The sequence below is a fragment of the Lissotriton helveticus genome, chromosome 4_1 (genome assembly GCF_964261635.1).
Source record: "Lissotriton helveticus chromosome 4_1, aLisHel1.1, whole genome shotgun sequence".
NCBI lineage: Eukaryota > Metazoa > Chordata > Amphibia > Caudata > Salamandridae > Lissotriton > Lissotriton helveticus.
In genome coordinates this window covers 1,234,180,800-1,234,195,111 of record NC_136063.1, presented here as the reverse complement: position 1 = coordinate 1,234,195,111, position 14,312 = coordinate 1,234,180,800, and positions in this window count along the sequence as shown.

Below are 14,312 nucleotides of genomic sequence, written 5' to 3'. Positions count from 1 at the left end.
ACGTTAACACCATTCTGCATCTGTGGATTCAATAAGGGATTCTTTAAGTTTCTAGGAGGATGAGGACACTCGTCCCTCCAATGTCCAATTTCGCCACAATTAAAACAAGGTAATCTTTGTTTCAGTTCTTCTATCTTTGGGCTAAATTTCTTTTGGAAATTATTACCTTTAAACTTTCCTTGTATCTGGTTCGTATTTCCAGTTTGAACAAAATTAGTGTTCTTATTTCCCATGCTGGCAATCTGTTGCTCAGCCACCTTTACCTGTGCCCACATGGCTTTCTCCTTCAGCTTCTTCTGTTTTACTTCTAATTCATCGCTACAATATTTTGCTTTTCTCAGAATATCATCTATAGATAGTGCTTGCCATCCGACAATACTAGTTCTGATCATTTCTCCAATTTCGGGTTTTAATCCATAAACAAATCTATAGATAAAATGACTCATGTCTTTTTCATCTAATTTTTCATAACCACTGTATTGTTTAAAGATTAACAGTAGTCTTTCATAAAAAGAATGAACTGATTCTTTTGTTTCCTGCTCTGTTCTTTCTATTTTAACCCAATCAACTTCTTTGGGTGGAATTTTGTTTTTCATCCAAACAATTACTTTCTCATAAAAATCCATTACAAGTGGATTCGGGGCACCTGTTTCTTTAATTCGCTCAGGTTCTGCTTTTGGCCAACTAATAGATATTTTGCATTCTGTCCAAAGATCAGATGGAACAACAATGTCAAAAAATCCATCTAAATCAATCCACAGAACTTTTGACACTTTGATAAATCTATCGACTTGCCTGTACCACTCAACAGGTTTCTCTCTTAATTTAGGAAAGTCATTTGTGAATAACAGAATGTCCTGTCTTGACCATGGGACATGAACATATCCTCCACCTGCAACTTCTCTCATTGGAAATTGTTTTGACAATTTTTCTAATCTTTCATCTTCCTTCCTTTTGGTCCATTTCACTCTCCATTTGTTCAGTTCTCCTAGCTTTTTGATATAGACAATCAAATCTTTAATGTGAACTATTCTTCCCATTGAGTTCAAACTCTCAATGTCACTTTCTGAAAAATCTAATCTGTAATGTTTTGCAAAATTCTTTTGTTTACTTACATCGATTTCAAGTTCTGCAGCTAAATCCTCTAATTGATCATATTTATTTTTCGTTTTCCACTGAATACTTTTGCATATGAATAGTAGTTCATCATCCCGATAGTAATTTAAACTATCTGGGCCAATTGTTCCAATTATTAATTCTTCTATATTCGCTTTTAATTTGGCCACATCAAGTTTTGGTGTGGCTACCCTGACTTCAGGACTCCCTACATCTGACATAGCACCCATTGGTGTTTTTGGAGATAAATCCTCATTAAAGGTTAAATCAGGCATTCTCGATCTAGAAGTGTTTAATTCAGTCAAGTCTGAATAAAATTTTTCAGCAGGCTTTTGAATTTCTGTATTTAAAGGAATAGTTAATCCAGTTTTATTTGTATTTCTTTGATCAAATACAGGCTGAACAGGACCTATTGTTACTGGAACCGTGACAGCTTCCATGCTTTTTGTCATTCTTTTGATTAATTCTTCTTTAGACCTTAAATATTCATTATAATCATCATCCTCAACATTTCTTGTCTCTCTTGTATAATCTTTTGGAGGTTCCCTTGCTCTTGGTGTCATTGAAAAATGTCTACCCTCATTTCGAGCATTCTCAAATTCTGGTCTTCTAGGAGTTTCAGTGATTTCACAATTATTTGGATAAAGTTTAGGAGCTTCGCTAATTGGAGGTGCACTCGGTGAAGTTTCAGTAGAAACCACCGGAGTAGACCATGATCTTGGAGGTCTCAAAGGCTGATTAGGCTGTTTATTTCTAGCAGTTGTATATATTTCTTCCATAATTGCATCCTCAGATTCACTTTCCATTGATTTTCCTGTAGGAGAACCCATTACCATTTCATGAATTAAATACAATCCTTCACTCATGTTTCCCTGTCTCCACATTCGCAATCTATCTTCATGAGTTTCTCTTTTCCATGATGGATTTTTAGAAGGTCTTTTAATTCCACTAGCTTCTCTTTGTAACTGATACATCTCATCTTCCCACTCAACTAAAGCTTCAAATTGAGTTGGTCTCGGTTTTGGAACAAGAGCATTCATTTTCTCTCGTAAGTTTCTTAAAACTCTTACATTAAATGAACCATCATCAGGCCAAGCCAAAACACCATCATTTTTAGTATAGCGTTTCCAACTGTCGAACCATAAGACAGTATGATATCCGTATTCACCTTCCATGTACGCTGCAGGTGTTTTATACTTATGAAGTAGTTTACCACCTCGCGTTTCGATTTTCTTGTCAGGTGAAAATAAATTCTTAAATTTCTGAAATAATGTTGTCTTTTTCTCAGCATATTTAAAATGATAACTCATTTTTAAAAGTTAAATTTTAATTCACAAAATCGTTCGTAAAATATTTCCGGGATGTTCCGCAAAACAACCAATCCGTGCGCGAAACACACCAACAAACCAATGGCAGTTGAGCTACGTCAGTTTTCTGCTCAACCAATAAATTTTGGAGAATTTCCGAAGGACCAATCAGCTCACAGGCCGTCAGAGACTCAGGAGCCAATCAGAATACAGTTTGTGACGTAGGTCACCCAATCCCAGCGCGGCTCTGTGACGTACACAGCAGCTGCGGTTTCTCGCTTCTCACTCCTGGCGCTTACCCCTCCTTCACAAAATCTTTTCACAGCGCCATTTTAAGAACACTTTTCAGTGTAAATTAATTCTTAACAATGACTATAAAGACAACATCTGTTCGTTTCACTATTTAGGATAGTTTACATACATTCAAGTATCCACACTTCGGAATAGACGGCGCTATTCACACTAAGGATAATATTCAATTGTCAGTAGAGTAACCTTACCCCACCCTTCTAACACGTATAATTATGAACTCGCTTTGCTCTGAACCCACCGCGAAGTGAAAGTTCTAAGAGTTCCACTTGAACATAAAATACAATTCAAACTCGCACTTTTACACGGAAAATTCCCTAAATTCAAACACACATGAAATCCGTACAGGACTCTCACCTGTTTATAGAATTCATGCACCGTTAGCAAAATAACGACGTTATCCGTACAGGGCTCTCACCTGTTTATAGATATGAAACATGTACCCGTACAGGACTCTAACCTGTTTATAGATAATCATGCACCGACGCTAATTTTACCCTTCACTCAAGCTCGGATATAACTAATACTCTCATCACAGTGAGTTTTATGGAAGGCGCTTTGTCCCTATTCTCATGCTGCTTTGATTTTTTAGAAAATCCTCACTATACAAGATTCAGACCTAGCCCTAAAACTGTGCTGCTCGGCGACAACACTATGGTACACGGCGATACCTCTTGTGATACTCGGCGATATCACTACAAACTGAACAGATGGCTTGCGTGACTAATTTTTCATCACACAATCTATACCGGTATAGCTTACAAATAGGCACGAAAAACGAACTTAACAAGTGTTAAAACATCGATCCTATTTGCATACCATGACGCAACCCTTAGCAACCAACATGTTACCTTGGTTACCTCTTAGCAACCATCAATTTCTGCTACCAGATAATTGATCCAGCGGGCTATAGAAAATATATCATAAACAACGCTACCCAACTTCATAACCTATAAACAAAATTCTATACTAATTATGGACCCATTTATAAACCTGATATATTTTGGGCCTACTGAATCAGGTGGTCAGAATAAATCTATATACACATTATCTATAAACTATATACATATTTATACATTTGCAAAAAGAATATTGTCATTAGAATAAAACCCAACCATTTAAACGACCACCATAGGCGACGTGATCTAGCTAAAGGTAACCTATACTTCTAAATAACCAAGACCAGCTTGTTTGTCAAAAGTAAGATTTTATTTTCTAAATTATAGTATATATGTTGTAAGTTTTATAAATGAAATTTATTAGCAATAAGGCAAGCATGATGGTAAGAAATATGAGAAAAATACAAATTAAGCAATTGAATCAATTTAAAGGAATTATATAAAGTTTAGCATTTCTAAAACCTATTTCCCTAACTGAGCTAAATAGACAGAAATTAAAGTAAAGATCTTTGAGGATTCTTACGTGCTCCACGCAAAGTCCAGCAGCACATCACCCTCATCGGAAAGTCAGAAAGCAGCAGCCAGCCCAACCCTAAGGGCATGACTTTTTATACCTTTCTACGCTAACTAAACTAGCAAAGGAAAATTTTCAGAAATACTCGACGTCCCATTGGCTGAGAGTGACAAGTGACATGTCACCCGATTCTTAAAAAGTTCCACAAAATCATGTCTTACAAAGACCATTGTCTCTTCCACGTGAAGCCAGAGGCTTCCTGCGATTGCAACTTTGTTTTAAGTCATCCTCGCAGCTTCCATAGTTTTACAGCACAACTTCCGCGGATGCCAAGTTAAGGACTGACAAAAAGTTCACTTTCGACCTTGGCCATGTCCGACAGAATGATGTCAGCTCATCAGTTTTTGCTTTGTGAATGCAGCTTCAGTAAACGTTTTAATTCAGAATGGGCGTCTCGTGACTTTCTGCAGAATTATAGATCAACTCTCATTTTGCGGCTCAAATAGCTAGGCCTCAAAAGCAGGCAACTTATGATTTCTAGTATAAAACAAACACAAGAAAAGTATTAATGTAAGAAATAAAGTATATTCTGTATCCACCCCATGGTTTACTAAATAATTAACCCACCCGATTAATCAAAATGTTACCTAGCCATTGCAAACAAATAAAGCAGCGTTTATATTTACCAGTCTCCGTTTTTCAATGAGACCCATATGCACCTAGAATAGTAGAAATGACATCACACAGACAAGGAAAAGCAAAACAAGCACATGCTTATTTTAAGTTTGCAGCAGTTAGTAATGACAAAAACGAAAACAATAAATTATTTTATTATTTTGCACGAACAAAAAGATGCAACAAATATGCACGTTTATGAGCACACATGTTAGTCCCCCCACGTGTAAAGTTTAATCTAAGTTGTATTAGCATGACATATCACAAATCATTAATAATTTTATTCATTTTATGGAAATGTGACTTTGCGAGTTTAAACAAAATTTTGTTTTCTATCTCGCTCCATCACCCGCAAGCAATAAGAATGGGGGCATCTGGAAAGGAAGAGCTGGGACAGCATGACTAGGGTATGTGCCCTGTACCCGCTCTAAGTATGGAAAGTCCAAGGAATTTGGGCACTTGCCAGGAGAGGGAGTAGATAGCTACCACAGGGAAGAGGTGGAATTCCATCGCCATCTCAGCTGCAGGCCCCTCAAGTGAAAGACAAAGGGCGCGAAGGCAAAAGTGCAGCAAAGATCCCACCCGAGAAGCTGACAGTACAGGCATGAGCCTAGGAATGAGAGCCTTGCAAAGAAGAGGGCCCGTGCTGTTGCAGGCAATGACAGACTCTGCATAGCCTGCCTGAGTGGTGGCAGAAGAGAGTGCCACAATGGCATGGCTTGAGGCACAAGGGATGCATCCTCAAGTGAAGAGGAGACTTGTGAGAGGTCAACAAAGAGACCTGTGAGAGGTTGACAAAGAGACCTGTGAGACCTCGATGGAGAGACCTGTGAGAGGTCGAAGGCGAGACCTGGGAGAGGTCAACAGAGAGATCTGTGAGAGGTCAACAGAGAGACCTGGTAGAGGTTAACGAGGAGACCTGTGAGAGGTCAATGAAGATAAGGCCTATGAGAAGTTCAAGAAAAAGATCTGTGAGAGGTCATGAAAAGAAGAACGTCACTCTGAGAGGTCTGGTCAGTGGACGAGGAGAAGGCTCAGTAGGGGTATGATATGGCCAGGAAGACCCATGGGTTCGCACGCCACATGGAGAAACCTGAAAGAAAGAAGAGTAAGACAGAGGGGCATTAGACCGCGTTGTGAGGAGAAAGAAGATGAAAGTGTAGAAGTGGAACCAGGTCCAAGTTGAAATAAAGAGGAAGAAGAAAAGAAGAAGAGAATGGTGTGTAATAGACACATGGTACACCACAAAGAACTGTGAGTGTTTTTAAAATCACTTACATCCTCAAGAACACCTCAGGAGCATTGGACATCTAGAGTGGAGCACTGTGCCTATGAAACAACCAGAGGTCAGTGAGGCATCTTTGGTGCTGTGACAGGCTGGCCACCCAGAAATCATTGGTTAGACCAAGTAAACCTGTAGCCTGAAGAAGAGAGCAAGCTAGACCATTTGTCGCATTCACCTTTGGGGATGCATGTGAGACTTGGTGGTGGTCCTGTTTGGATGTCCTGAGTGACCTCGGTTGTGGGGCCTAAAAGAGAATCCAAGCAATCCACACTGGCCAATGGCAATCCAAGGGCAATGGCCTCAGGGATTACTGGTGAGAGAGAAATCCCGACACAAGAGATGGGTCTGCAGCAGCTCCCCAGCAGGTCACTGGAAGCATGAAGGTCTCGGTTGGCATCTGGCTACCCCAAGGAACGCCCTGTCAATGCTGGTGCACCAGAGTCAGGATGGTAGGAGTACTCCGACCTGGAAACAACGACCTGTGAGGCAAAGCAAGTGACTTAAAGGAGGGACTTGGAGTGATTCCTCCATGAGCCTATAGCTTTGGTACTGGAGAGACACAGCGTAGTCCACACAGTCTTGTGGAAGCAAGTGGAGAGGTGGTCAGCGGACACCTATGAGAGAGGAATCCTGATAAGAGAGGGGAATCCTGGTGAAAAAAATTAAGCCGGAAGTTGCTCCACCATCGAGCAGCTGAAAGCACAGTGGCATCCAAGGTTGATTTTTCAACAGTAGCTGGTACAGGATTTGTCTTTGGAGGATGGCTAACCATGGAGCCAGGGTGACTGTCAAGACGTCCAGGTAACAGACTTCGCTATTACTCTGAATACACCCTCACAGTGAACATTGTAAATAGACTTTCACACAGTGAGACCAGGTGGGACAGTACCCACAGAGCCCAGGTAGACTGTAACAACTTGGACTGGCGAGCGATAAATCCAGACATAATTTGCACTGCCATTCGTGACCAGAGTAGGCTGGGTAAAACAGCGGAGACGTGCCATGATGACTGGTGCTCTCAGCGACACCTGTGCATTTATCCTGTCCTGCCAGCAACTTGAATGGACTCAGTGGAGTTTTTTTTTCAGTACTTTGTTCTCTCCCACAGATTGGATTTGTTGTCCCATTTCTATAAACATTGGGAGGGATGTAGTGACCCGCTGGGCAGGTTTTGGTGGTTGTAAGTGATGTACTCCCATCAGCCACTCCCAGAGTGCTGGTTCGACTCTCACCCTATGCTCATCCATCACAGGTGTCACAGGTTATGTGACCCTGTCAATAAAAGGGGCCAGGCACACGTGTCCTGGGCCAGTTGCAAAAAAGTAGTAGGGGTATGATATGGCCAGGAAGACCCATGGGTTTGCACGCCACATTGAGAAACCTGAAAGAAAGAAGAGTAAGACAGAGTGGCATCAGATCGCGTTGTGAGGAGAAAGAAGATGAAAGTGTAGAAGTGGAACCAGGTCCAAGTTGAAATAAATAGGAAGAAGAAAAGAAGAAGAGAATGGTGTGTAATAGACACATGGTACACCACAAAGAACTGTGAGTGTTTTTAAAATCACTTACATCCTCAAGAACACCTCAGGAGCAATGGACATCTAGAGTGGAGCACTGTGCCTATGAAACAACCAGAGGTCAGTGAGGCATCTTTGGTGCTGTGAGAGGCTTGCCACCCAGAAATCATTGGTTAGACCAAGTAAACCTGTAGCCTGCAGAAGAGAGCAAATTAGACCATTTGTCCCATTCACCTTTGGGGATGCATGTGAGACTTGGTGGTGGTCCTGTTTGGATGTCCTGAGTGACCTCGGTTGTGGGGCCTAAAAGAGAATCCAAGCAATCCACACTGGCCAATGGCAATCCAAGGGCAATGGCCTCAGGGATTACTGGTGAGAGAGAAATCCCGACACAAGAGATGGGTCTGCAGCAGCTACCCAGCAGGTCACTGGAAGCATGAAGGTCTCGGTTGGCATCTGGCTACCCCAAGGAATGCCCTGTCAATGCTGGTGCACCAGAGTCAGGATGGTAGGAGTACTCCGACCTGGAAACAACGACCTGTGAGGCAAAGCAAGTGACTTGAAGGAGGGACTTGGAGTGATTCCTCCATGAGCCTATAGCTTTGGTACTGGAGAGACACAGCGTAGTCCACACAGTCTTGTGGAAGCAAGTGGAGAGGTGGTCAGCGGACACCTATGAGAGAGGAATCCTGATAAGAGAGGGGAATCCTGGTGAAAAAAATTAAGCCGGAAGTTGCTCCACCATCGAGCAGCTGAAAGCACAGTGGCATCCAAGGTTGATTTTTCAACAGTAGCTGGTACAGGATTTGTCTTTGGAGGATGGCTAACCATGGAGCCAGGGTGACTGTCAAGACGTCCAGGTAACAGACTTCGCTATTACTCTGAATACACCCTCACAGTGAACATTGTAAATAGACTTTCACACAGTGAGACCAGGTGGGACAGTACCCACAGAGCCCAGGTAGACTGTAACAACTTGGACTGGCGAGCGATAAATCCAGACATAATTTGCACTGCCATTCGTGACCAGAGTAGGCTGGGTAAAACAGCGGAGACGTGCCATGATGACTGGTGCTCTCAGCGACACCTGTCCATTTATCCTGTCCTGCCAGCAACTTGAATGGACTCAGTGGAGTTTTTTTTTCAGTACTTTGTTCTCTCCCACAGATTGGATTTGTTGTCCCATTTCTATAAACATTGGGAGGGATGTAGTGACCCGCTGGGCAGGTTTTGGTGGTTGTAAGTGATGTACTCCCATCAGCCACTCCCAGAGTGCTGGTTCGACTCTCACCCTATGCTCATCCATCACAGGTGTCACAGGTTATGTGACCCTGTCAATAAAAGGGGCCAGGCACACGTGTCCTGGGCCAGTTGCAAAAAAGTAGTAGGGGTATGATATGGCCAGGAAGACCCATGGGTTTGCACGCCACATTGAGAAACCTGAAAGAAAGAAGAGTAAGACACAGTGGCATCAGATCGCGTTGTGAGGAGAAAGAAGATGAAAGTGTAGAAGTGGAACCAGGTCCAAGTTGAAATAAATAGGAAGAAGAAAAGAAGAAGAGAATGGTGTGTAATAGACACATGGTACACCACAAAGAACTGTGAGTGTTTTTAAAATCACTTACATCCTCAAGAACACCTCAGGAGCAATGGACATCTAGAGTGGAGCACTGTGCCTATGAAACAACCAGAGGTCAGTGAGGCATCTTTGGTGCTGTGAGAGGCTTGCCACCCAGAAATCATTGGTTAGACCAAGTAAACCTGTAGCCTGCAGAAGAGAGCAAATTAGACCATTTGTCCCATTCACCTTTGGGGATGCATGTGAGACTTGGTGGTGGTCCTGTTTGGATGTCCTGAGTGACCTCGGTTGTGGGGCCTAAAAGAGAATCCAAGCAATCCACACTGGCCCATGGCAATCCAAGGGCAATGGCCTCAGGGATTACTGGTGAGAGAGAAATCCCGACACGAGAGATGGGTCTGCAGCAGCTCCCCAGCAGGTCACTGGAAGCATGAAGGTCTCGGTTGGCATCTGGCTACCCCAAGGAATGCCCTGTCAATGCTGGTGCACCAGAGTCAGGATGGTAGGAGTACTCCGACCTGGAAACAACGACCTGTGAGGCAAAGCAAGTTACTTGAAGGAGGGACTTGGAGTGATTCCTCCATGAGCCTATAGCTTTGGTACTGGAGAGACACAGCGTAGTCCACACAGTCTTGTGGAAGCAAGTGGAGAGGTGGTCAGCGGACACCTATGAGAGAGGAATCCTGATAAGAGAGATGAATCCTGGTGAAAAAAATGAAGCCGAAAGTTGCTCCACCATCGAGCAGCTGAAAGCACAGTGGCATCCAAGGTAGATTTTTCAACAGTAGCTGGTACAGGATTTGTCTTTGGAGGATTGCTAACCATGGAGCCAGGGTGACTGTCAAGACGTCCAGGTAACAGACTTCACTATTACTCCGAATACACCCTCACAGTGAACATTGTAAATAGACTTTCACACAGTGAGACCAGGTGGGACAGTACCCACAGAGCCCAGGTAGACTGTAACAACTTGGACTGGCGAGCGATAAATCCAGACATAATTTGCACTGCCATTCGTGGCCAGAGTAGGCTGGTTAAAACAGCCGAGACGTGCCATGATGACTGGTGCTCCCAGCGACACCTATCCATTTATCCTGTCCTGCCAGCAACTTGAATGGACTCAGTGGAGTTTTTTTTTCAGTACTTTGTTCTCTCCCACAGATTGGATTTGTTGTCCCATTTCTATAAACATTGGGAGGGATGTAGTGACCCGCTGGGCAGGTTTTGGTGGTTGTAAGTGATGTACTCCCATCAGCCACTCCCAGAGTGCTGGTTCGACTCTCACCCTATGCTCATCCATCACAGGTGTCACAGGTTATGTGACCCTGTCAATAAAAGGGACCAGGCACACGTGTCCTGGGCCAGTTGCAAAAAAGTATAATACTGTGTCTGTGTAGTCATTCAAAGTTAGTGGGGGCCTTGGGCACCGACCATTACAGACTCTACCAAAGTTCATCCCTTTGCAGGATGCTTCTTGAATAGCACCATGTTGTTGTATGTACTTTATTCGATATAAAAATATCATAAAAGCATGTACAAACGTGACTTAGCATGAAAAAAACATCATTACATACAACTAATGACAATAATAATTTATCTAAAAATCATTAAAAAAAATGTATACAGTGTATACAATAAAAACACATCTCATGTAGCGGGCATAGTAAAACAGATTTGGGACCCTTAAATCACTAACTCTTATTGTGCTTTAGCAGCTTAGTGCGTGACAGCCAGGCGCTGCCCAAATATTTGGCTACCGCACAGATCATACTAAGAGAAGAAGGATCAGTTTTAAATGTGCGTAATGCTGCCCTGTAGTCTATAAACCCCAGATTTGTACAAGTGGGTTTAAGCCATTTCCTCCTGGCAGCCCTATAAGCGGGACAAGCAAAGAGGAAATGTGGGATAGATTCTGAGAGCGCCTGACAACCGGGGCATCTCACAGATAATAAACTATGGCTTCTCCAGCCCGCTACCAACTCATTAACAGGGAGAATTCCTAACCTGAGCTTCATTTTTATTTGCAGAGTTTTATATAGTGCGAACTAGACCCAAACCGAATCAGGTATCAGAGCGCTTTACATAGCACCAGTTACGTTACATGAGGACACATTTTCATTTATTTTTTTTTTTTTTTTTTTAGGCACGGGGAGATTAAGTGATTTGCCCAGAATCACAGGAGGTTTTTGGCGTCGTTACCGAGACTCGAACCCAGATCCCCAGGTCCGAGGTCGAGCGCCTTAGCCGTTAGGCCAACCCCTCTCCTCCTCATATAGAGCATTCTATCTCGTGGAGATTGTATATAGTCGAGATAGCATTCGAATCTAGCATCGGGGTTATGCTCCAGAAACTGTTCTGTGAGGGTCCCCCAGTTGGATTTTCGCGTCTCTTCCCCTTTTACCCATTCCCAATATGCCTTCTTGACTATTTGTTTCACTGGTGGGGTCTGATTTGCCTGTGACTCTCTATACCCTATCGCTGTCACCATCTGCTTTAATTTGGAGATCCATTTGATCTTGCTCCCTGAGTCTAAGCTAATAATCTCGCTCAGTGCAGCAGCATAGTTGGCCAGTTCAGGGGTCCTTCTTAGGCGCAACCAAAAAAGTAGCGGGCGTAATCTTACAATCTCTGAAAAGGAGTGCTTCCCAAAATCCTTTCGGAGTGGTGTTAGAGGGGTAGAAAGTGGCAGAGAAACCAGACCTCTGTAAACCTTATTTTCTGATCTTTCTAGGTCACTGACATTCTCGAATCCCCATAATTCCGACCCATAGAGTACTGAGGGCAATGCTTTGCCATCATAGACCACGAGAGCCGGGCCCACTGGTCTGCTAGATGAAAGCTGCCGTTCTCTCAAGATTGCCCCCGCCACCCGCTTATGAATAAGGAGCATCTTGGCCAAATGGGCATTCCACTTCATCAAGTTGTTCAACCGAATGCCCAGATAGTCAAAAGACTCTACGGTTTCTAGGGGAGTACCATTCAAGGTAACGCTATTCTTAAAGCGTTTAGACGGAGAGAATGTCATTAATTTAGTCTTACTAGTATTGATGGAAAGACCCTGTAAATCAAAAAACTGACTGAACCTGTCAAACAATTTTTGTAGAACACCAGGGCTTTTTGACACCAATAAGGTGTCGTTGGCGAATAGGAGGGTGGGGGTTTTCTCCCCCGCCAGGGTTGGAGCGTCAGTTGGAACCTCTCTCAAATGGTCTACCACCCCATTTACAAAGAGAGAGAACAGAGTTGGAGCCAGTACACAACCCTGGCGAACCCCCCTATTCACCGCCACCCTTCTAGTCAGTTGTCCTTGGTTGCCCCACCTGATTCTGGCATAATTCCCCTCATGGAGGCGCTTGGTAAAATCGAGAAACATAGTTGGTATGCCCAGATCAGACAACACCTGCCAAAGCTTGGCTCGAGGGACCAGATCGAATGCGGTCTTGAGGTCGATAAAGGCTAGATATAAACTGCCTTTTCCGATTGTCACTACTTTCCAATACACCATGCAAAATCTAAACACTTGATCCATTGTGCCGACTTTCTGTCTGAACCCTGCATGGAAATGCGAAAGGACACTGCCGTCATCCATCCATGACCTTATCCTCATTAGGAGGACCCTGCCAACCACCTTCTGTAATACATCGATTAAGCTAATCGGTCTGTAGTTGGCAGGGTCCTCCCTGTTACCCTTTTTATATATTGCAACTACCTCTGCACCCTTCCAAGAGTCCGGGACAGGATGGCTTCTAGCTATCAGGTTCATTAAATGCAGAATAGAGTCAGCCCACACTTTTGCTTCGCGTAGCAAGAGGTTGCCTGGGAGGCCATCAGGACCCGCCGCCTTTCCTACGAGTAGCCCAGCTATAGCAGATGAAACTTCTTTAAGGTTAAAAGGTTCGATTAGTTTAGAGTCCTCCTGTGCATTGATGGGTTTAAGACCCCCAGCTGGTAGTGGGAGGTTCTCGATATAGAGTGGTGAAGTGGTTCCAACATCACAATATAGGCCATGAAAATGGGCATACCATTCATGTTCTGTGAGGTAGTTAGGAATCGGATCGGATCCCTTCCGAATACCTTTATTGAGTATTTCCCAGAACACAGCGGTGTCTTTCATTGGGAGGCGTCTTTAAGATCCTGCCAGTGTGTTTCTTCCCAAAAGCTGTCTCTACTGCCCGTGAGTACTCTTTCCTGGCTATTCTGACTAGAGAGGGGTTGTTGCTTTGTAGTGCCAAGAACAGGCTACGCCTCTTTTCCCTGCAAACGTCTGAGTACCACAGGTTAGATGGCCTGCGAAGATGGTTTTTTTTGGTACTCTGATTGCTAGAGTACGGAATGGCAAAGAACATTCCCAATCCATCTATCGTATTTTGATAGACTTCAGGGAGTGGGGAATTCTCTATATCCTCTATGGCATCGTTAATTGACACCAGCTCTATGGTCTTGTGCTCAATGAGTTCTCTTATACTATTCAATTTATCTTCCTGGTATGCAACCTTATGCCATTTAAGACGCTGGTTACAATTTGAGGGTACTACCTCTTTTGTTAACATCCTCACTGTATTGGGGAACTTAGAGACGGCCCAGTTGTTTCTTAACTGCATACACAGGGGATTGTGGTCACTATCCTGGGGTGCCTTCACTTCCATATCCAAAAGCTCACCCTAGAGCAGAATATCCAGCAAGATGTAATCAATCCATGGGGGGCAGGAAGGCCTATCGTATGTATTGGACCCTTCTAGATCAGAACATGTCAACCGCTCTTAGATTGTACTCCGCGGTTAGGGCGTTCAATTGGATGGCTCTTTGGGTCCACTTTTTGATTGGGGATAAGCTGAGCGACGGAATAGCTAATTTGCTATCCTGCTCTCCTATACTTAATACTCAATACATCCTCCCCACTCAGTGGTTCGAAAGTACAATTAAAATCTCCCGCCACAATGATAACAGAGTTGGGAGGGATGGTAGACAGTACGGACTCTAATTCTGCTATGGTAGCTGATGGTTTGTTCCCAGGAGACCCTCTGGCACATACATTAAAAATCTCCACGTTATGACTATTTGGGGGACCTTTCACCGACAGATGTAAAATGTCGTTTGATGGAGTATTATGGATG